At 37.2% G+C, this 25,367-nt stretch overlaps 1 protein-coding gene and 1 pseudogene across 1 annotated transcript in view; one reads left to right on the top strand and one right to left on the bottom strand.

Annotated features, from left to right (window-relative positions):
* The window catches only part of LOC146477062 (uncharacterized), a 450,556-nt gene that overhangs the window by 185,826 nt on the left and 239,363 nt on the right, over window positions 1-25,367 (top strand). The window lies entirely within an intron of this gene.
* Window positions 253-2,942, bottom strand: LOC146477066 (uncharacterized; annotated as a pseudogene).

Below are 25,367 nucleotides of genomic sequence, written 5' to 3'. Positions count from 1 at the left end.
TTTCCTGCAAAACCAATCAGGAGAAGCGATTATAAACAATGACACCTCTGCATAGCAACGGCACCCACAACAGAAGCCCAACAGTGTGATGGCAAGATCTAACGAAATTTGTCGAATTTCGTTTGCATTACTTTTGCACAATACTGTAATTTTGGTCCACATTGTGATGAAAGGCAATAAAAAAACGAAACTGAATGTTTTGATCAAATGATCCTTTGTAAAGTTTGTAGTACGAACACTATCCAGAGCAGTTCAACCTGTAATTAGTGAACATGATGACATTTTTCTGATTACTTTTCTGTTCATATTGTATGTGAACTCGATGTCTTTTGTATCCATTAGCAGTTCCTCAATAGTCTCCGAGTCCCTTAGTAGGGAAATAGTTGGGTGGGTGGTGAATAGGGGCTTCAGAACATCTGTAAATGCTGTTAACCACACATCTTTGTCATCCAAATGTACAAGTAGTTGCACAGATGCATCTGGGTTGCACTCTGCTTGCCTCTGTAGTACTCGACAGTTTTTACATTCGAGTGATTTCTGTTGGGACATTTCGTTAATTTTTCGTTTGCATGCTTGGCAGGTAATATAAATACTTAGTTTTTGTTTATCATCTTAAATCTCTCCACTTTTGCTTCTTTCTCGGGATTTTAGAGTAATGCAAGGCCATTTAGAGTTTTCATCTGCTGATTGGCCTCTTTAAAGGTTGTTGCACGTGTTCTCAATGACATATGTGGTGCCACTTTTGATCTTGTTAATAAGTGGACCCCATACATGAATAGTTGCAGTTCCAGTTTCATCTTCTAGAACACAATCTTCCTTCACTGATGTCATCTCCTTTGATGTTTTCAGTTGAACTGGTTTAGGCTTTTCATTTCCCAGTGAAACTGAAGCAGTGACGTTCACTTTCTGATTGACTTTAAGCGTGGGGAACTCTTCAAGTGTAATCTTTTTTGCAGGCTGAGCTGAGGGTGCAGTCTTTTGATATTGGTGGATGGGCTGATAGTCAAAATCAATGTCAAAGGTTGGCGCAACCCTGATCATTGATTGTTGGTTGAATATGATTTGATACATACATACGTACGTACGTACGTATGTACAATGTACGAGTAAAGAGAAAGAAAAAAGATGAAAATAAAGTAAAAAAATTGAACTAGATTGAGTAAATGCGTATTAGTGTCAATAATAATAGACGTGATGTGATTTATTTGTGATCAGTGAGCTCTCCTTTTCAAAGGTGAAATTGTTAATAAATTTGGAGAGTTGCTTTAGACGATTTTTAAACGTAGGGACATTATCGTAGTCTTAACGCTGCTAGGGAGTGAGTTCCAGATCATAGTTCCTCTGTGTCGAAGAGGAAGTGTGCCTATTTCCTTTTTGGGTCTGTCCAGTACCAGTTCTTTGGATCGTCGAGAGTCATACTTTATCGCTTTTACAGAAAATAGTTCAGTTATTTGTGTTGAGCCAGCTTGATAAAAAGCTTGGTGGACGTGCAACCCTACCAGGGTGACTCAATCAACCAAGTCAACAATAGACCTTGCTATTGTAAACAACCCGCCCAAGGCATCCAACTTAGGTGTTTTAGACCTAAGTATCGCGGACCACAAGATGATTTTTGTCACCTACAAAATGAAAACTAAAAGCCCTGGTTCCTCAATCAAAAGAGTACGAAACTATAAGGGACTCGATGAAAAATCCCTTCAAAAAGACCTACAAGATGTACCGTGGTGGGTCATGTCACTATTCGATGATATAGACGATGTCACTGACGCCTGGGAACTACTTTATAAAGACGTGCTCGACAAACACATACCCACCCGAACAGCCAAAATTAGGAAGGGAAGCCTCCCTTGGGTCACTGGAGAAGTCGGAAAGGAGATGAATAAACGATACAAATTATTAAGAAAATGCGGCGGCACGACCAACACATCTGCCATCTGGGGAGAGTACCAAAGAACAAGAAACAAAGTGACAAGGATGTTACGCGAAGCTGAATCCACATTCTGGCTGAACCAGTTTAAGAAAGCCAAAAACGCAAAAGATTTCTGGACCACAGTTACTGAGGTAATGAACTTGCATCACAAAAAACATAAACAAATCGGCCCGATGCAGCACTCATCATCTGAACTTATCACCAGCAATACAGAAAAGGCTGAGCTTATCAACGACTTTTTCGTGAACGTTTTTCTTAGTGTTTTGAAGGGTTACAGCTGTTTTTGATGCTTCATGTTCTTGTAATGTGGAGTGGGTTGCAATGTTACTCTTCTCAACTTGGATGGGCTGGTTTGGAGGTCAAATTCGAACCACTGATTTTGATTTCGAGAGCGTTTAATGGGGCTTAAATTCTGAATGTAGCCACGGTGATTATCTAGGAAAGGGGAAATAAAAATTAAAATGTTATTTGAAGAATGGCGGATCAATTCATCCATTGGGGGGAGTTAGACCAACGTTTGAATTTATGATGTGTGTTGTCAAAAGCTTTGTTCATACTTCTAATGTAATCTATCGATAAACTTCAGAAGTTGTTCTTTTGCAAAATCTATGCAACAAGTAATCATGGGTCCCAACAAAAGTGGAGGAGTTTAATCCCTTGCAAATCTCGAGAAAATGAGACAAGGTTCACCAATTATTTTGTGTTTCCATTATCAATTTGTAAGGTGAAATAAAATATGCTTCCCTCTCTCCCTTAACTAAGCCGTCCAGTTAACTCATCGTTTTACTGTGTTGCTTACTTTGGGTGCCATCTGTACCCGTTTTTGCATTTGATTTGATGAGTTTTTTCCTGCTGCTGCCACAAACACTGGGACATCTTTTTGCTGTATACCAGCGAACATTTCTAAGAGGTCTTCCTGGTTATCATGTTTCACGTCAACGCATTCCTTCTTGAACTTCTCCTGCCAAAATTGTTCTCGTTTTTCTGCGTTATACCGAGCTGTTTGTTCCATCTTCAACTAAAGTTGCACTTCTTCTTTGCTCATAAACCTTTTGTTGCACTTGGGGTGAATGACTGTTTTCCCTGCATCTTTTTCAATTTGTGCTTGTTAACCAAAGCCAAGCACAGCTGGCACAAATTCCCCCAGAACCACTCAATACTAAGCAATTGTGTGCAAACACTCGTTTGCTTTGATTTTTAACTAGGTACAATTCCCGCAAAATACCAATCACGTAAGGTAAAGAAGTTAAAACCACAATCATCATCGTCTTGAAAACCAAAGCAAAGGAAGGATTGATCAATGTAATTCATAGCAACTAAAATTTGCTCTTCAATAGGTGTATCTTTAAACATGTTGTCAAATTTGAGGTTATTTTTTAGGCAAAACTTCGTGTGGTTTGGCTTCCTTTACCAAAAGGTCAGTAGTCCTTCTCTGGCCGCAGAATGACAGTGAGTGATTGAATGCCAATTACCCGGAATCTGTAGGTTTTGCAATGACACAATACAGCTTACGAGCTCCCATCTGTTGCAATACAGCCATCCTTTAGGACCTGAGGCCTTTTCAGTCTAAGGTTTAAATAAGCCCGTGGTCTACTTTTTCTGGATCCCCTTTGTACGACACAAACCTTATCATTAAACGAATCGTTAATGATCCATCCTAGCAACTGACGGGATAAAACTGTCTTGGAATTTTCTTTTATCTCGCTCGAATGTTTTAGGATATCGTTGACAAGGACGATTTCATCCGGTGCTTGTTCGTAGTTTTCAAGTACCCTACGAGACGGTCAATACTCAGGTTAACAAAAGCAAGTGGTGATGTAGCTTCCACACCAATAATAATATAATAACACACGTGTGTTATATAGTGACGCACATGTAGCATGATTTCCCAGAGCCAGAACAAATGTTGCCGCTGATATTTCAAGCTCATGACACATAATGCGGATGTGAATTAATTTCTGCCTTACATGAAGAAGAAGAATTAGCCATAATAGAGCAGAAATGTAATGAAACATGACAAAACAGAAGATTAAAAAATCCTTAATGTCAAGCAGTCATGGCGGCGCAGTAAAATCAGCTGGTTCGAACACCTTGCTCAGTTATTGTTTATGTCTTCGTCTATACCCTCAGTCAGTTTACTTAAATATAAATTTGTGACCTTCTACGGGAAAACGTACACTAACGAGTTGCCGTTTTCGAACAGAATTCCATTTGCTAACCATTTCTCAGCCGTTCGAACGACTTGCGTATCCGTTCGAACGGCTTGAGCATCCGTTTGAACGACTTGAGCAGCCGTGCCAGCCCCTCTGGTATCCGTTCGGTTAAAATCACCACCTGTTCGAATGGGTTGGGACATCCGTTCACCTAAAATTTGCATCCGTTCGAACGACTTGAGGAGCCGTGCGAGCCGTTCTGGTATCCGTTCGGTTAAAATCACCAACCGTTCAAACGGGTTGCGAGATCTGTTCAAACCACTTGAGCAGCCGTGCAAGCCGTTCTGGTATCCGCTCGGTTAAAATCATCACCCGTTCGAACGGGTTGTGACATCCATTCCGCAAAAATTTGCATCCGTTCGAACGACTTATGTATCCGTTCGAAAGGCCATTATGAACAGCCGTTCGAAATGTCAGACAACTCACTAGAAAAAACTGTTTCAATTTTCTAAATAAAAGCGTCTCAGGCGTAAAAAGCGTCAGAAAATATAATCTCACATTCGCGAAGCGGTTTTTGTCTTTAGTTGTCATAGAGACGTGTGTTCCTTGAGTAAAGGACTGGGACTTGGGGCCAATTATTTGCATTATTGAAAAAACAAGATGGTGAACTGAGCGTACGCCGAAACGATTGTGTTCACACTTTTTATACAGCTTTTTCAAAAAATATGTCACTGAAGAATCGGACAAACCTTATTTGAAACTACGCGATAACAGCAGAAAACATTGCAGGCAACAACTATGGTAATAATGTTGAAAATCCCACCAAAGCCAAATGCAACTCGCTACACGAAAACAAACTTTGTGGTTGAGTTCTTTGGTTTTGTTAGTCTGTTCAAATTTCGGTCCGTTCTTCTTGCGTTCAAACAATCTGTTCGCTCCTTCAAGCAAGTCGTTCATTCAAGTCGTTCACTTATTCAAACAAGCCGTTCGCTCGTTTGAGCAAGTCGTTCGCTCATTCAAGCAAGCCGTTCACTCGTTCAAACGAGCCGTTCGCTCTTTCATTCAAGTCGTTTGGTCGTTCACTTCATCCGTTTTGAACGGCCTTTCTATCCGTTCGAAAATTTTCATAAGCCATTCGCCCGTTCTTGCAAGCCGTTCGGAGTACTTAATTAGCCGTTCGGTTGTTCACCTTAGCCGTTCGAACGACTTATTAACCCGTTTCCTACAAGTTCGATAGCCGTGCATTTCACCCGTTTCACGAATAGCTGTTAGTGTACGTTTTCCCGTGGAAGGTCACATATAATACTCTTCAATGTAAATGTAAACAGTACTCACCATTCCTTCCACTCTGGTGAATACCCGCATGCTTTGACTTGATTCGGCCCTTTGTCGAGATTTACGCTGCTTCGATTGCTGTCTCGATGGTTTGAAAGCATCTTCAATAGAGATGTTCTCCGTATGTAAACATGTTCAATGGCTTTCTCCTTTTCATTTCCAACGATGAGAAAATCCTCTATTTAAATATTGCTTTACTGCGATTGGTGAATGTAATACAATGGAGACAATCTGCTCTTGGCAGGGCCCGGAGGGAGAGTGTTATTGTTGTGGTCTAGATTGGCCGCTGTCCCACCAGGTGGGCAAGTGATTTGAACCTGGAGGCTGGACTGCTAAGGGGCCTATCCAACACCATTTCTCGCCGAAAATGCGTTTTCCATCAAATCCACTCATGGATTAAAACTTTTTCTTTGAACTGTTTTTGCCTCCATTGTGGGTTCAAAAGAGCGATTTGCCAAATTTTCACCATTTCTAGCAAAAAATTGCGTTTTGCATTAAATCCACTCATGGAATACAAATCTTTTTCGAAAACTGTGTCTTGCTCCATTGTGGGTTTTGCCAGATTTCCACCATTTCTCATCAAAAAATGCGTTTTACATCAAATCCACTCCTGAAATTACACTCTTTCTTGAAAACTGTGTTTTGCACTATGGTGAGTTGAAAACAGCCTTGCGCCAAATTTTTACCAATTCTCGCTGAGAAATGGGTTTTGCATCAAATCCAGTCATGGAATACAACTCTTTCTTGAAAACTGTGTTTTCCACCATGGTAAGTTGAAACAGCGTTTCGTCACATTTTCACCAATTCTCGCTGAAAAATAGGTTTTGCATCCAATCCACTCCTGGAATACAAATCTTTTTTTAAAAATGTGTTTTCCTCAATTGTGGATTGAAAACAGCGTGTTGCCAAGTTTTCACCATTTCTCACGGAAAAATGCGTTTGACATCAAATCCACTCGTGAATTAAAACTCTTTCTTAAAAACTGTATTTTGCGCTATGGTGAGTTAAAAACAGCGTTTCGCCGCAATTCTCGCTGAAAACTCTTTCTTGAAAACTGTGTGTTGCTTTATTGTGGGTTGAAAACAGCGTTTTTCAAAATTTTCACCATTTCTCGCCGAAAATGCGTTTTCTATCAAATCTACTCATAGATTTTTAATCCATAAGTGGATTTGATAGAAAACGCATTTTTTTTCTTTAAACTGTTTTTGCCTCCATTGTGGGTTTGAAAAAAGCGATTTGCCAAATTTTAGCCATTTCTAGCAAAAAATTGCGTTTCGCATTAAATACACTCATGGAATACAAATCTTTTTCGAAAACTGTCTTGCTTCATTGTGGGTTGAAAGCCGCGTTTTGCCAAATTTACAGCATTTCTCATCAAAAAATGCGTTTTACATCAAATCCACTCGTGAAATATAACTCTTTCTTGAAAACTGTGTTTTGTACTATGGTGAGTTGAAAACAGCCTTGCGCCAAATTTTTACCAATTCTCGCTGAAAAATTGGTTTTGCATCAAATCCACTCATGGAATACAACTCTTTCTTGTAAACTGTATTTTGCGCTATGGTGAGTTAAAAAAAGCGTTTCGCCGCAATTTTTCGCTGAAATGTGGGTTTTGCATCAAATCCATTCATGGAATACTCTTTCTTAAAAACTGTGTGTTGCTTTAATGTGGGTTAAAAACAGCGTTTCTCAAAATTTTCACCATTTCTCGCGGAAAATGCGTTTTCTATCAAATCTACTCATGGATTAAAACTCTTTCTTTAAACTGTTTTTTCCTCCATTGTGGGTTAAAAGCCGCGTTTTGCCAAATTTACAGCATTTCTCATCAAAAAATGCGTTTTACATCAAATCCACTCGTGAAATAAAACTCTTTCTTGAAAACTGTGTTTTGCACTATGGTGAGTTAAAAACAGGGTTTCGCCAAATTTTACCAATTCTCGCTGAAAAATGGGTTTTGCATCAAATCCACTCTTGGAATACAAATCTTTTTTGAAAACTGTGTTTTCTTCAAGTGTGGGTTGAAAACAGCGTGTTGCCAACTTTCCACTATGTCTGACGAAAAATTGCGTTTGACATCAAATCCACTCGTGAATTAAAACTCTTTCTTGAAAACTGTGTTTTGCGCTATGGTGAGTTTAAAACAGCGTTTCGCAAAATTTTTACCAATTTTCGCAGAAAAATGGGTTTTGCATCAAATCCAGTCATGGAATACAACTCTTCCTTGAAAACTGTGTTTTGCGCCATGGTAAGTTGAATACAGCGTTTCGTCACATTTTTACCAATTCTCGCTGAAAAATGGGTTTTGCATCAAATCCACTCCTGGAATACAAATCTTTTTTGAAAACTGTGTTTTCCTAAATTGTGGGTTGAAAACAGCGTGTTGCCAAGTTTTAACAATTTCTCACAGAAAAATGCGTTTGACATCAAATCCTCTCGTGAATTAAAACTCTTTCTTAAAAACTGTGTTTTCCGCTATTGTTAGTTCAAAACAGCGTTTCGCCGAATTTCTACCAATACTCGCAGAAAACAAGGTTTTGCATCAAATCCACTCATGGAATACAAATCTTTTTTGAAAACAGTGTTTTCTCCCATTGTGTCTTGAAAGCCGCGTTTAGCCAAATTTAAACCATTTCTGACTGAAAAATACGTTTTGCAACAAATCAACTCATGGAATAAAACTCTTTCTTGAAAACTGTGTTTTGCGCCATGCTCAGTTCAAAACAACGTTTCGCTACATTATCACTAATTCTGGCTGAAAAATGGGTTTTGCATCAAATCCAGTCATGCAATATAACTCTTTCTTGAAAACTGTGTTTTGCGCCATGGTGAGTTGAAAACAGCGTTTCGCTACATTATCACCAATGCTCGCTGAAATATGGGTTTTGCATCAAACCCAGTCATGGAATAAAACTCTCTTGAAAACTGTGTTTTGCTCCATTGTGGGTTCGTAAGAGCGTTTTGCCAAGTCTTCACCATTTCTCGCTGAAAAATTCGTTTTGCATCAAACCCAGTCATGCAATATAACTCTTTCTTGAAAACTGTGTTTTGCTCCATTGTGTGTTGAAAAGAGCGTTTTTCAACATTTTCACTATTTCTCGCTGAAAAATAAGTTTTGCATCACACACAGTCATGCAATATAACTCTTTCTTGTAAACTGTTTTTCTCCAATGTGGGTTGAAAACAGCATTTTTTAAAATTTTGACCATTTCTTGCTGAAAAATGCGTTTCGCATCAAATCCACTCATGAAATAAAACTCTTTCTGGAAACTATTTTTTCCTCCAATGTGGGTAGAAAAGAGCAATTTAACAAAGCTTTTACTATCTCTAGCAAAAAAATGCATTTAGCATCAATCCACTCATGGAATACAAATCTTTTTTGAAAACTGTTTTCCTCAATCATGTGCTGAAAGCCGCGTTTTGCCAAATATAAACGATTTCTCACTGAAAAATGCGTTTTGTTTATCAAATCAACTCATGGAATGAAAAACTTTTTCCAAAACTATGTCTTGCTCCATTGTGGGTTAATTAGAGCGTTTTGCCACGTTTTAACAATTTCTCGCTGAAAAATGCGTTTTGCATTAAACCCAGTCATGCAATATAACTCTTTCTTGAAAACTGTTTTTCTCCTATGTGGGTTGAAAACAGCGTTTTTCAAAATTTTGACCATTTCTCGCTAAAAAATGCGTTTCGCATCAAATCCACCCATGGAATAAAACTCTTTCTGGAAACTATTTTTTCCTCCATTGTGGGTTGAAAAGAGCAATTTACCAAATTTTTTACTATGTCTAGCAAAAAATGCATTTAGCATCAATCCACTCATGGAATACAAATCTTTTTTTTAAAACTGTTTTCCTCAATCGTGTGCTGAAAGCCGCGTTTTGGTGAGTTGAAAACAGCGTTTCGTCACATTTTCACCAATTCTCGCTGAAAAACGGGTTTTGCATCAAATCCACTCTTGGAATACAAATCTTTTTTGAAAACTGTGTTTTCCTCAATTGTGGGTTGAGAACAGCGTGTTGCCAAGTTTTTACAATGTTTCACAGAAAAATGCGTTTGACATCAAATCCACTCGTGAATTAAAACTCTTTCTTAAAAAGTGTGTTTTGCGCTATGGTAAGTTCAAAAGAGCGTTTCGCCAAATTTTTACCAATTCTCGCAGAAAACAAGGTTTTGCATCAAATCCAGTCATGGAATACAACTCTTTTTTGAAAACTGTGTTTTGCGCCATGGTAAGTTGAAAACAGCGTTTTGTCACATTTTCACCATTTATAGCAAAAAAATGCGTTTTAAATCAAATCCACTTATGGAATACAAATCTTTTTTGAAAGCGGTGTTTTCCTCCACTGTGTGTTGAAAGCCGCGTTTTGCCAAATTTAAACCATTTCTCACTGAAAAATACGTTTTGCAACAAATCCACTCATGGAATAAAACTTTTTCTTGAAAACTGTGTTTTGCGGCATGGTCAGTTCAAAACAACGTTTCGCTAAATTATCACAAATTCTGGCTGAAAACTGAGTTTTGCATCAAATCCAGTCATGCAATACAACTCTTTTTTGAAAACTGTGTTTTATGCCATAATGAGTTGAAGACAGTGTTTCGCTACATTATCACCAATTCTCGCTGAAATATGGGTTTTTCATCAAACCCATTCATGGAATAAAACTCTCTTGAAAACTGTGTTTTGCTCCATCGTGGGTTCGTAAGAGCGTTTTGCCAAGTTTTCCCCGTTTCTCGCTGAAAAATTCGTTTTGCATCAAACCCAGTCATGCAATATAACTCTTTCTTGAAAACTGTTTTTCTCCTATGTGGGTTGAAAACAGCGTTTTTCAAAATTTTGACCATTTCCCGCTTAAAAATGCGTTTTGCAACACACCCAGTCATGCAATATAACTCTTTCTTGAAAAATGTTTTTCTCCTATGTGGGTTGAAAACAGCGTTTTTCAAAATTTTGACCATTTCTCGCTGAATAATGCTTTTCGCATCAAATTAACTCATGAAATAAAACTCTTTGTGGAAACTATTTTTTTCCACCATTGTGGGTTGAAAAGAGCAATTTACCAAATTTTTTACTATCTCTAGCAAAAAAATGCATTTAGCATCAATCCACTCATGGAATACAAATCTTTTTTGAAAACTGTTTTCCTCAATCGTGTGCTGAAAGCCGCGTTTTGCCAAATTTAAACCATTTCTCACTGAAAAATGCGTTTTGCATCAAATCCACCCATGGAATAAAACTCTTTCTTGAAAACTGTTTTGCACTATTTTGGGTTAAAAACAGCGTTTTTTAAAATTACCCATTTTCCGCTGAAAAATGAGTTTTTCATCAGATCCAGTCATGGAATACAAGTCATCTTTAAAACTGTGTTTTGCTCCGTTTACGGTTTAAAAAAAGCCTTTTTAAAAAGTTTTCCCATTTTTCGTTGAAAAAATTAGTTTTGCATCAGATCCAGTCATGGAAAACAACTCTTTTTTTAAAACTATGTCTTGCTTTATTGTGGATTGAAAAAAGCGTTTTGTCAGATTTTTACCATATTTCGCAGAAAAATGTGTTTTGCATCAAATCTTCTCATGAAATAATACTCTTTCTTGGAAACTGAGTTTTGGTCCATTTTAGGTTGAAAACAGCGTGTTGCAAAAGTTTCACCATTCGTCGCTTAAAAATGCGTTTTGCATCAAATCCACTCATGGAATAAAAAACTTTTTCCAAAACTGTGTCTTGCTCCATTTTGGGTTAATTAGAGCGTTTTCCCGAGTTTTAACCATTTCTCGCTGAAAAATGCGTTTTGGATGAAACCCAGTCATGCAATAAAACTCTTCCTTGAAAACTGTGTTTTGCTTTATTGTGGGTTGGAAAAAGCGTGTTGCCAAGTTTCCACCATTATTCGCTGTAAAATGGGTGTTCCACTAAATCCAGTCAAGGAATAAAAGTATTTTTTTAAAACTGTGGTTTAGTTTATTTTGGGATAAAAACAGCGTTTTCCACAATTTTCACCATTTGACCCTTAAAAATGCGTTTTGCATCAAATCCAGTCATGGAATACAACTCTTTCTTGAAAACTGTGTTTTGTTCCATTGTGGGTTGAAAACAGCGTTTTTCAAAATTTTTACCATTTGACCCTTAAAAATGCGTTTTGCATCAAATCCACTCATGGAATACAAATCGTTCTTCAAAACTGTGTCTTGCTCCATTGTGGGTTCATAAGAGCGTTTCGCCAAGTTTTCACTATTTCTCGCTGAAAATTGCGTTTTGCATCAAACCCAGTCAGTCATGCAATATAACTCTTTCTTTAAAACTGTGTTTTGCTCCATTGTGGGTTGAAAACAGCATTTCTCAAAATTTTCACTAATTTTCGCTAAGAAATGGGTTTTGCATTAAATCCAGTCATGAAATACAACTCTTTCTTGAAAACTGTATTTTGCGCCATGGTGAGTTGATAACAGCGTTTTGTTACATTTTTACCAACTCTCCCTGAAATACAGGTTTTGCAGCTAATCCACTCATGGAATACAACTCTTTCTTGAAAACTGTGTGTTGATTTATTGTGGGTTGAAAACAGCGTTTTTCAAAATTTTTACCATTTCTCGCCGAAAATGCGTTTTCTATCAAATCCACTCATGGATTAAAACTCTTTCTTTAAACTGTTTTTGCCTCCATTGTGGGTTGAAAAGAGCGATTTGCAAATTTTCACCATTTCTAGCAAAAAATTGCGTTTTGCATTAAATCCACTCATGGAATACAAATCTTTTTCGAAAACTGTCTTGCTCCATTGTGGGTTGAAAGCCGCGTTTTGCCAAATTTACAGCATTTCTCATCAAAAAATGCGTTTTACAACAAATCCAGTCGTGAAATAAAACTCTTTCTAGAAAACTGTGTTTTGCGCCAGTGTGGGTTCAAAAAAGCATTTTTCAAAATTTTCAGCAATTCTTCCTGAGAAATGGGTTTTGCATTAAAACCAGTCATGAAATACAACTCTTTTTCGAAAACTGTGTTTTGCACTATGGTGAGTTGAAAACAGCGTTTCGCCAAATTTTACCAATTCTCGCTGAAAAATGGGTTTTGCATCAAATACACTCTTGGAATACAAATCTTTTTTTAAATTATGTTTTCCTTAATTGTGGGTTGAAAACAGCGTGTTGCCAACTTTCCACTATGTTGTAAAGTATATGAAATAATTCATATATGAACTGCGGATATAGATGAAAGTGAGAAGTGATCATCGCAGTGAATTTTCCAATTTTTCCACTATGTCTCACGATAAAATGCATTTGACATCGAATCCACTTGTGAATTAAAACTCTTTCTTAAGTAGTGTGTTTTGCGCTATGGTGAGTTAAAAACAGCGTTTCGTCACATTTTCACCAATTCTCGCTGAAAAATGGGTTCTTGCATCAAATCCACTCATGGAATACAAATCTTTTTCGAAAACTGTGTCTTGCTCCATTGTGGGTTGAAAGCCGCGTTTTGCCAAATTTACACCATTTCTTTTCAAACAATGCGTTTTACATCAAATCCACTCGTGAAATACAACTCTTTCTTAAAAACTGTATTTTGCGCTATGGTGAGTTAAAAACAGCGTTTCGCCGCAATTCTCGCTGAAATGTGGGTTTTGCATCTAATCCACTCATGGAATACAACTCTTTCTTGAAAACTGTGTGTTGCTTTATTGTGAGTTGAAAACAGCGTTTTTCAAAATTTTTACCATTTCTCGCCGAAAATGCGTTTTCTATCAAATCCACTCATGGATTAAAACTCTTTTTTTAAACTGTTTTTGCCTCCATTGTGGGTTGAAAAGAGCGATTTGCCAAATTTTCACCATTTCTAGCAAAAAATTGCGTTTTGCATTAAATCCACTCATGGAATACAAATCTTTTTCGAAAACTGTGTCTTGCTCCATTGTGGGTTGAAAGCCGCGTTTTGCCAAATTTACAGCATTTCTCATCAAAAAATGCGTTTTACATCCAATCCACTCGTCAAAAAAAAACTCTTTCTAAAAAACTGTGTTTTGCACTATGGTGAGTTCAAAAAAGCGTTTCGCCAAATTTTTACCAATTCTCGCTGAAAAATGGGTTTTGCATCAAATCCACTCTTGGAATACAACTCTTTCTTTAAAACTGTATTTTGCGCTATGGTGATTTAAAAACAGCGTTTTGCCGCAATTTTCGCTGAAATGTGGGTTTTGCATCAAATCCACTCTTGGAATACAAATCTTTTTTTAAAATTATGTTTTCCTTAATTGTGGGTTGAAAACAGCGTGTTGCCAACTTTCCACTATGTCTCAAGATAAAATGCGTTTGACATCAAATCCACTCGTGAATTAAAACTCTTTCTTAAAAAGTGTGTTTTGCGCTATGCTGAGTTGAAAACAGCGTTTCGTCACATTTTCACCAATTCTCGCTGAAAAATGGGTTTTGCATCAAATCCACTCTTGGAATACAAATCTTTTTTGAAAACTGTGTTTTCCTCAATTGTGGGTTGAGAACAGCGTGTTGCCAAGTTTTCACAATGTTTCACAGAAAAATGCGTTTGACATCAAATCCACTCGTGAATTAAAACTCTTTCTTAAAAAGTGTGTTTTGCGCTATGGTAAGTTCAAAACAGCGTTTCGCCAAATGTTTACCAATTCTCGCAGAAAACAAGGTTTTGCATCAAATCCAGTCATGGAATACAACTCTTTTTTGAAAACTGTGTTTTGCGCCATGGTAAGTTGAAAACAGCGTTTTGTCACATTTTCACCATTTATAGCAAAAAAATGCGTTTTAAATCAAATCCACTTATGGAATACAAATCTTTTTTGAAAGCGGTGTTTTCCTCCACTGTGTGTTGAAAGCCGCGTTTTGCCAAATTTAAACCATTTCTCACTTGCTTTATTGTGGATTGAAAAAAGCGTTTTGTCAGATTTTTACCATATGTCGCAGAAAAATGTGTTTTGCATCAAATCCACTCATGAAATAATACTCTTTCTTGAAAACTGAGTTTTGGTCCATTTTAGGTTGAAAACAGCGTGTTGCAAAAGTTTCACGATTCGTCGCTTAAAAATGCGTTTTGCATCAAATCCACTCATGGAATAAAAAACTTTTTCCAAAACTGTGTCTTGCTCCATTTTGGGTTAATTAGAGCGTTTTCCCGAGTTTTAACCATTTCTCGCTGAAAAATGCGTTTTGGATGAAACCCAGTCATGCAATAAAACTCTTCCTTGAAAACTGTATTTTGCTCCATTGTGGGTTGAAAAAAGCGTGTTGCCAAGTTTTCACCATTATTCGCTGTAAAATGGGTGTTCCACTAAATCCAGTCAAGGAATAAAAGTATTTTTTTAAAACTGTGTTTTACTCTATTTTGGGATGAAAACAGCGTTTTTCACAATTTTCACCATTTCACCCTTAAAAATGCGTTTTGCATCAAATCCACTCATGGAATACAACTCTTTCTTAAAAACTGTGTTTTTCTCCATTGTGGGTTGAAAACAGCGTTTTTCAAAATTTTTACCATTTGACCCTTAAAAATGCGTTTTGCATCAAATCCACTCATGGAATACAAATCTTTCTTCAAAACTGTGTCTTGCTACATTGTGGGTTCATAAGAGCGTTTCCCCAAGTTTTCACCATTTCTCGCTGAAATGGAATACAAATCTTTTTCGAAAACTGTCTTGCTCCATTGTGGGTTGAAAGCCGCGTTTTGCCAAATTTACAGCATTTCTCATCAAAAAATGCGTTTTACAACAAATCCAGTCGTGAAATAAAACTCTTTCTAGAAAACTGTGTTTTGCGCCAGTGTGGGTTCAAAAAAGCATTTTTCAAAATTTTCAGCAATTCTTCCTGAGAAATGGGTTTTGCATTAAAACCAGTCATGAAATACAACTCTTTTTCGAAAACTGTGTTTTGCACTATGGTGAGTTGAAAACAGCGTTTCGCCAAATTTTACCAATTCTCGCTGAAAAATGGGTTTTGCATCAAATACACTCTTGGAATACAAATCTTTTTTTAAATTATGTTTTCCTTAATTGTGGGTTGAAAACAGCGTGTTGCCAACTTTCCACTATGTTGTAAAGTATATGAAATAATTCATATATGAACTGCGGATATAGATGAAAGTGAGAAGTGATCATCGCAGTGAATTTTCCAATTTTTCCACTATGTCTCACGATAAAATGCATTTGACATCGAATCCACTTGTGAATTAAAACTCTTTCTTAAGTAGTGTGTTTTGCGCTATGGTGAGTTAAAAACAGCGTTTCGTCACATTTTCACCAATTCTCGCTGAAAAATGGGTTCTTGCATCAAATCCACTCATGGAATACAAATCTTTTTCGAAAACTGTGTCTTGCTCCATTGTGGGTTGAAAGCCGCGTTTTGCCAAATTTACACCATTTCTTTTCAAACAATGCGTTTTACATCAAATCCACTCGTGAAATACAACTCTTTCTTAAAAACTGTATTTTGCGCTATGGTGAGTTAAAAACAGCGTTTCGCCGCAATTCTCGCTGAAATGTGGGTTTTGCATCTAATCCACTCATGGAATACAACTCTTTCTTGAAAACTGTGTGTTGCTTTATTGTGAGTTGAAAACAGCGTTTTTCAAAATTTTTACCATTTCTCGCCGAAAATGCGTTTTCTATCAAATCCACTCATGGATTAAAACTCTTTTTTTAAACTGTTTTTGCCTCCATTGTGGGTTGAAAAGAGCGATTTGCCAAATTTTCACCATTTCTAGCAAAAAATTGCGTTTTGCATTAAATCCACTCATGGAATACAAATCTTTTTCGAAAACTGTGTCTTGCTCCATTGTGGGTTGAAAGCCGCGTTTTGCCAAATTTACAGCATTTCTCATCAAAAAATGCGTTTTACATCCAATCCACTCGTCAAAAAAAAACTCTTTCTAAAAAACTGTGTTTTGCACTATGGTGAGTTCAAAAAAGCGTTTCGCCAAATTTTTACCAATTCTCGCCGAAAAATGGGTTTTGCATCAAATCCACTCTTGGAATACAACTCTTTCTTTAAAACTGTATTTTGCGCTATGGTGATTTAAAAACAGCGTTTTGCCGCAATTTTCGCTGAAATGTGGGTTTTGCATCAAATCCACTCTTGGAATACAAATCTTTTTTTAAAATTATGTTTTCCTTAATTGTGGGTTGAAAACAGCGTGTTGCCAACTTTCCACTATGTCTCAAGATAAAATGCGTTTGACATCAAATCCACTCGTGAATTAAAACTCTTTCTTAAAAAGTGTGTTTTGCGCTATGCTGAGTTGAAAACAGCGTTTCGTCACATTTTCACCAATTCTCGCTGAAAAATGGGTTTTGCATCAAATCCACTCTTGGAATACAAATCTTTTTTGAAAACTGTGTTTTCCTCAATTGTGGGTTGAGAACAGCGTGTTGCCAAGTTTTCACAATGTTTCACAGAAAAATGCGTTTGACATCAAATCCACTCGTGAATTAAAACTCTTTCTTAAAAAGTGTGTTTTGCGCTATGGTAAGTTCAAAACAGCGTTTCGCCAAATGTTTACCAATTCTCGCAGAAAACAAGGTTTTGCATCAAATCCAGTCATGGAATACAACTCTTTTTTGAAAACTGTGTTTTGCGCCATGGTAAGTTGAAAACAGCGTTTTGTCACATTTTCACCATTTATAGCAAAAAAATGCGTTTTAAATCAAATCCACTTATGGAATACAAATCTTTTTTGAAAGCGGTGTTTTCCTCCACTGTGTGTTGAAAGCCGCGTTTTGCCAAATTTAAACCATTTCTCACTTGCTTTATTGTGGATTGAAAAAAGCGTTTTGTCAGATTTTTACCATATGTCGCAGAAAAATGTGTTTTGCATCAAATCCACTCATGAAATAATACTCTTTCTTGAAAACTGAGTTTTGGTCCATTTTAGGTTGAAAACAGCGTGTTGCAAAAGTTTCACGATTCGTCGCTTAAAAATGCGTTTTGCATCAAATCCACTCATGGAATAAAAAACTTTTTCCAAAACTGTGTCTTGCTCCATTTTGGGTTAATTAGAGCGTTTTCCCGAGTTTTAACCATTTCTCGCTGAAAAATGCGTTTTGGATGAAACCCAGTCATGCAATAAAACTCTTCCTTGAAAACTGTATTTTGCTCCATTGTGGGTTGAAAAAAGCGTGTTGCCAAGTTTTCACCATTATTCGCTGTAAAATGGGTGTTCCACTAAATCCAGTCAAGGAATAAAAGTATTTTTTTAAAACTGTGTTTTACTCTATTTTGGGATGAAAACAGCGTTTTTCACAATTTTCACCATTTGACCCTTAAAAATGCGTTTTGCATCAAATCCACTCATGGAATACAACTCTTTCTTAAAAACTGTGTTTTTCTCCATTGTGGGTTGAAAACAGCGTTTTTCAAAATTTTTACCATTTGACCCTTAAAAATGCGTTTTGCATCAAATCCACTCATGGAATACAAATCTTTCTTCAAAACTGTGTCTTGCTACATTGTGGGTTCATAAGAGCGTTTCCCCAAGTTTTCACCATTTCTCGCTGAAATTTGCGTTTTGCATCAAACCCAGTCAGTCATGCAATATAACTCTTTCTTGAAAACTGTGTTTTGCTCCATTGTGGGTTGAAAACAGCATTTCTCAAAATTTTCACCAATTCTCGCTGAGAAATGGGTTTTGCATTAAATCCAGTCATGAAATACAACTCTTTCTTAAAAACTGTATTTTGTGCCATGGTGAGTTGATAACAGCGTTTTGTTACATTTTTACCAACTCTCGCTGAAATACAGATTTTGCATCAAATCCACTCATGGAATACAACTCTTTCTTGAAAACTGTATTTTACGCTATGGTGAGTTAAAAACAGCGTTTCGACGCAATTCTCGCTGAAATGTGGGTTTTGCATCTAATCCACTCATGGAATAAAATTCTTTCTTGAAAACTGTGTGTTGCTTTATTGTGGGTTGAAAGCCGCGTTTTGCCAAATTTACAGCATTTCTCATCAAAAAATGCGTTTTACATCCAATCCACTCGTGAAATAAAACTCTTTCTAAAAATCTGTGTTTTGCACTATGGTGAGTTGAAAACAGCGTTTTGCCAAATTTTTACCAATTCTCGCTGAAAAATGGGTTTTGCATCAAATCCATTCATGGAATACAAATCTTTTTCGAAAACTGTCTTGCTTCATTGTGGGTTGAAAGCCGCGTTTTGCCAAATTTACACCATTTCTCATCAAAAAATGCGTTTTACATCAAATCCAATCGTGAAATAAAACTCTTTCTAGAAAACTGTGTTTTGCGCCAGTGTGGGTTCAAAAAAGCATTTTTCAAAATTTTCACCAATTCCTCCTGAGAAATGGGTTTTGCATTAAATCCAGTCATGAAATACAACTCTTTTTCGAAAACTGTGTTTTGCGCTATGGTGAGTTGAAAACAGCGTCTCGTCACATTTACACCAATTCTCGCTGAAAAATGGGTTTTGCATCAAATCCACGCATGGAATACAAATCTTTTTTGAACACGGTGTTTTCCTCAATTGTGGGATGAAAGCCGCGTTTTGCCAAATTTAAACCATTTCTCACTGAAAAATACGTTTTGCAACAAATCCACTCATGGAATAAAACTTTTTTTTTAAAACTGTGTTTTGCGGCATAGTCAGTTGAAAACAGCGTTTCCCCACATTATCACCAATTCTCGCTGAAATATGGGTTTTGCATCGAACCCATTTATGGAATAAAACTCTCTTGAAAACTGTGTTTTAATCCATTTTGGGTTGAAAACAGCGTTTTTCAAAATTTAGACCATTTCTCGCTGAAAAATGCGTTTCGCATCAAATCCACTCATGAAAAAAAACTCTTTGTGAAAACTATTTTTTTCCTCCATTGTGGGTTGAAAAGAGCAATTTACCAAATTTTTTACTATCTCTAGCAAAAAAATGCATTTAGCGTCAAATCCACTCATGGAATACAACTCTTTCTTGAAAACTGTATTTTGCGCTATGGTGAGTTAAAAACAGCGTTTCGCCGCAATTCTCGCTAAAATGTGGGTTTTGCATCAAATCCACTCATGGAATAAACCTCTCTTGAAAACTGTGTTTTGCTTCATTGTGGGTTGGTAAGAGCGTTTTGCCAAGTCTTCACCGTTTCTCGCTGAAAAATTTGTTTTGCATCAAACCCAGTCATGCAATATAACTCTTTCTTGAAAACTGTGTTTTGCTCCATTGTGGGTTGAAAACAGCGTTTTTCAAAATTTAGACCATTTCTCGCTGAAAAATGCGTTTCGCATCAAATCCGCTCATGAAAAAAAACTCTTTCTGGAAACAATTTTTTCCTCCATTGTGGGTTGAAAAGATCAATTTAACAAATTTTTTGCTATCTCTAGCAAAAAAATGCATTTAGCGTCAAATCCACTCATGGAATACAACTCTTTCTTGAAAACTGTATTTTGCGCTATGGTGAGTTAAAAACAGCGTTTCGCCGCAATTCTAGTTAAAATGTGAATTTGCATCAAATCCACTCATGGAATAAAACTCTTTCTTGAAAAGTATGTTTTGCGCTATTTTGGGTTAAAAACAGCGTTTTTAAAAATTATCACCATTTTTCGCTGAAAAGTGCGTTTTTTAAAATTTTTCCCATTTTTCGTTGCAAAAGGCGTTTTGCATCAGATCGAGTTATGGAAAACAACTCTTTCTTGAAAACTATGTCTTGATCCATTGTGGGTTCATAAGAGCGTTTTGCCAAGTTTTCACCATTTCTCGCTGAAAAATGCGTTTTGCATCAAACCCAGTCATGCAATAAAACTATTTCTTGAAAACTGTGTTTTGCTCCATTGTGGGTTGAAAACAGCGTTTTTCAAAATTTTCACCATTTCTCCCTGAAAAAAACGTTTTGCATCAAATCCACTTATGGATTATAACTCTTTCTTGAAAACGGTTTTCCTCCATTGTGTGTTGAAAGCCGCGTTTTCCCAAATTTTCACAATTTCTCGCTGAAAAATGTGTTTGTCATCAAATCCACTCACGGAATAACACCCTTTCTTGAAAACTGTGTTTTCCTCCATTGTGGGTTGAAAACAGCGTGTGGCCAAGTTTTCACCATTTCTCACTAAAAAATGCGTTTGACATCAAATCCACTCGTAAAATACAACTCTTTTTAGAAAACTGTGTTTTGCGCCATGGTGATTTTTTTAAAAATAAACACTAGTAAGCAGCACACAGCAACGAATCTTGTCAACTTGTTTTATTATCCTACCGGTTTCGTGTGATAACTACACACTTCGTCAGGGATTGAACAAGAGAGTTAGGGGAACTTATTTTATACCAAAATTTTACAGTACAAATGACGTTCCACTAGGGTCTGAACAGTAAAAACACCCACACATATACGTGCAGGATGTTACAAAAATCCTGCCGCTAGGTGTGTAATGTATAATTTTGGGGCTCACAGATTTAACGTTAAATCCGTGAGCCCCAAAATTATAAGTTGCACATGAGCATCACCAGTTATTTTTGTCGAGAAGCGCATGACCATGAGCAGTTATTACTCTTAAGTAACGCATGAGCAATAGTAGTTATTACTTATGAGTTGCCCATGAGCATGTGCAGTTATTAGTTATGAGTTCTGAATGAACATGAGCAGTTATTACACTTGAGTAACGCGCTAGCATGAGAAGTTATTACTTATTACTTGCGCATAAGCATGTGCAGTTATTAGTTGTGAATTCTGCATGAGCATGAGCACTTATTACTCTTGAGTAACACAGGAGCATGAGCAGTTATTACTTATCAGTTTCTCATGAGCATGTGCAGTTATGAGTTCTGCACGAGCATGAGCAGTTATTACTGATGAGTTGCGCATGACCATGACCAGTTATTACACTTGAGTAACGCATTAGCATAAAAAGTAATTACTTATAAGTTGTGCATGAGCATGAACAGTTATTACTTATGAGTTGAACATTAGCATGAGAAGTTATTACTTATGAGTTGCGTATGAGCATGTGTAGTTATTATTTATGAGTGTCGCATGAGTATGAGCACTTATTACTCTGGAGTAACGCATGACCATGAGCAGTTATTACTTATGTGTTGCGCATGAGTATCAGCAGTTATTACTGTTGAGTAAGGCATAAGCAGGAGCAGTTAGTACTCTTGAGTATCGCATGAGCATGAACAGTTATTACTCTTGAGAAACACATAAGCACGTGCAGTTATTAGTTGTGAGTTCTGCATGAGCATGAGCAGTTATTACTGATGATTTGCGCATGAACATGAGCAGTTAGTATACTTGAGTAACGCATTAGCATGAGAAGTTATTACTTATAAGTTGTGCATGAGCATCAACAGTTATTACTTATGAGTTGAGCATGAGCATGAGCAGTTATTACTTATGAGTTGCGTATGAGCATGTGCAGTTATTACGTATGAGTTTCGCTTGAGGGTGAGCACTTATTACTCTTCAGTAACGCATTACCATGAGCAGTTATTATTTATGAACTGCGCATGAGCATCAGCAATTATTACTGTTAAGTTACGCATGAGCATGAGCAGTTATTACTCTTGAGAAACACATGAGCATGAGCAGTTTTTACTTATGAGTTTCCCATGAGCATGTCAGTTATTAGTTATGAGTTCTATAATAATAATAATAAAAATAATAATAATAATAATAATAACAATCTTTATACAGGGAGCCCTCATAACGAAAGTGATATTCAGTGGGGCCCTGTAGATTGAGAAATGATTTAAAAATTACAATGATTTTAAAAATTACAATTACTTCAAAGTAGAAAATACAAAGTCAGCGGTAAGAAATAAAAATAAGAATTAAGAATTAAAAACTAGCTAAAAACACCCTCTTTGATACGTTGCTTAAAAATTAAAAACGATTTTATGTCTTTGAAAGAGAGTGTTCTAAAAGGTTCCATTCGTTAATACCCTGGTAAAGGAGTGTCTTCTTTCCGTTGTTACTTCATACTTGTGGAAGACGGAAATCATTCTTTCTCCGGGTATTATAGGAATGGATGTCGCTGTTCTTAAGAATATTAAAATTATTATCTAAAAGTCCATGAATATACTTAAAAGTGATCATGTATCTATTTACAAGGCGACGTTGGGACACGGTTAGCCAGCCAAGTGACTTGAGTGCATCGGTTGATGAGGCATAGCCAGGCAAATCAAGGATAACTTTTGCTGCCTTATTTTGCAGAATCTGCAAATCGCCCATAAGTGTAGTGTTATCTTTGTCACCCCAGATAACATCAGCATAGTCGAAAAGGGGACTAATCAAAGTGTTATACAGTGTAATCCGTGCATCTGCTGGTAACAGAGTCTTGACACGTTTCAATAGGCCAATCCTTTGATTCACTTTGGTAATTAATGAATCGATTTGCTCATTCCAAGTCATGTTCTTGTGAATTTCACGCCAAGGTACTTGATTGAATCTGAATTCTCGAGGCCAAAATTATCCATAACAAGCTTGACATCATGGCAACTTTGCAATTTACGATTACTGCCAAACAGTACGAACTTAGATTTGGACGTGTTTAAAGTTAGGTAATTGTTATCAAACCAATGGGCTAACTTGCCAAGGTCGGCATTTGGATGCGATTAAATTTCGTGGCAGCTTTTTCCTCTATAGTATAACACAGTGTCGTGTGCATACATGACAACTTTGCAGTACTCCAAGCAGTGTGGGAGGTCGTTTACGTAGCTTAGAAATAGAAATGGACCAAGGATGCTCCCTTGCGGTACGCCAACGCGAACTTCGTGAGAAGGGGACAGACAGTTTTCAATTGATGTTACTTGATGTCGGTTATTCAGGTAAGACACAAACCATTTTTCGACTTGGGTAGAGACACCAATAGACTTGAGTTTTCTTACAAGAATCTCATGATCCACTGTATCGAATGCGTTCGAAAGATCTATGAAAACTGCACCGGTCATACAGCCGCTGTCTAAGCTCTGAAGAATGTTGTCGGTAAAATGGGCGAGAACAGTTACAGTAGACAGTTTAGGGTGAAAACCGAATTGGTTTTGGGTGAGCAGTTTGGACTCAGACAAGTAACCATACAGCTGTATGTGCACAGCCCGTTCAAGAATCTTGCTAATGGTTGGGAGAACAGTAATGGGCCTATAGTTATTACAGTCAGTGTACTCTCCTGCTTTAAACAGAGCGGTTACTTTACCCTGCTTCCAGATTGCTGGGAAGGCGCTTGTCTGAAGAGACCGGTTGAATAGTCTGGTCAGAACTGGTGCTATACAATCAGCAAAGTCTCTCAACAATCTACCACTGATGCGGTCTAATCCTATGGCATTGTAAGTTTTTAAACTGTTAAACTTCTTGAAAACCAACGATTCAGTGATATATAAAAAAGAAAACGAATTTTCTTCGGTGGTACTTCCAGCAGGCGAGAAACACATAGTAACATTACTGACCACAGATTGAACCTTTTCTTTGATTTTGGTTGCCAGTTTAAGAACGATCAGGGAGAAATGCGTATTCAAAAGGTTTGCTTTAGATTCATTATCAGTGTACAAGATGTCGTCTGACTCACTGATAGGGTTGACGTGTGAACTGGACTTTCTTGAGGTGAATTCGTTAAATGTCTTCCAAAGTACACAAGGATTACCTTTGCATGAGCATGAGCATAAGCATGAGAAGTTATTACTTATGAGTTTCGCATGAGCATGTGCAGTTATTACTGATGAGGACCCCATGAGCATGAGCAGTTATTACTGATGAGTTGCTCATGAGCATGAGCAGTTATTACTGATGACTTGCGCATGAGCATGAACACTTATTACTCTAAGGTAACGCATGAGCATGAGCACTTATTACTTATGAGTTGCGCATGAGCATGAGCAGTTATAACTGATGACTTGCGCATGAGCATGAGCACTTATTACTCTTGAGTAACGCATGAGCATAAGCAGTTATTACTTATGAATTGCGCATAAGCATGAGCAGTTATTACTTATGAATTGCGCATGAGCAAGGGCAGTTATTACTGATAACTTGCGCATGAGCATGAACACTTATTACTCCTGAGTAACGCATGAGCATGAGCAGTTATTACTGATGAGTTACTCATGAGCATGAGCAGTTATTACTGATGATTTTCGCATGGGCATGAGCACTTATTACTCTTGAGTAACGCATGAGCATGAGCAGTCATTACTTATGACTTGCGCATGAGCTTGTGTACTTATTACTGATGAGTTGCTCATGAGCATGAGCAGTTTCGAATGATGAGTTTCGAATGAGCATGAGCACTTATTACTCTTGAGTAACACATGAGCATGTGCAGTTATTACTTGAGTTCCGCATGAGCATGAGCAGTTATTAGTGATGAGTTGCTCATGAGCATCAGCAGTTATTACTGATGAGTTCCCCATAAGCATGAGCACTTATTACTCTTGAGTAACGCATGAGCATGAGCAGTAATTACTTATGAGTTGCGCATGAGCATGTACAGTTATTACTTATGAGTTGCGCATCAGCTTGTGGAGTTATTACTGATGAGTTGTTCATGAGCATGAGCAGTTATTACTGATGACGTGCGCATGAACATGAGCAGTTATTACACTTGAGTAACGCATTAACATTAGCATTAGCATGTGCAGTTATTACATGTGGGTTGCGCATGAGAATGGGCTGTTCGTAATTATGAGCTGCACATGAGCATGAGGAGTTACTACTTATGAGGAACGCATCAGCATGAGCAGTTATTACCTATGATTGCGCATGAGCATGTGCAGTTATTACTGATGAGTTGCTCATGAGCATGAGCAGTTATTATTGATGAGTTGTGCATGATTATGAGCACTTATTACTCTTGAATAACGCATGAGAAATAGCAGTTATTGCTTATGAGTTGCGCTTGAGCATTTATTACTCTTGAGTAACTCATAAGCATGAGCAGTTATTACTGATGAGTTGCGCATGAACACAAGCAGTTATTACACTTTAGTTGCGCATGAGAATGCGCTTTTCTTAATT

Source organism: Pavona decussata, unplaced genomic scaffold, assembly GCF_977016875.1.
Source record: "Pavona decussata unplaced genomic scaffold, jaPavDecu1.1 SCAFFOLD_72, whole genome shotgun sequence".
Taxonomy (NCBI): domain Eukaryota; kingdom Metazoa; phylum Cnidaria; class Anthozoa; order Scleractinia; family Agariciidae; genus Pavona; species Pavona decussata.
Note: the sequence above shows the minus strand (reverse complement) of the source record. Positions and strands in the feature narration are given on the sequence as shown.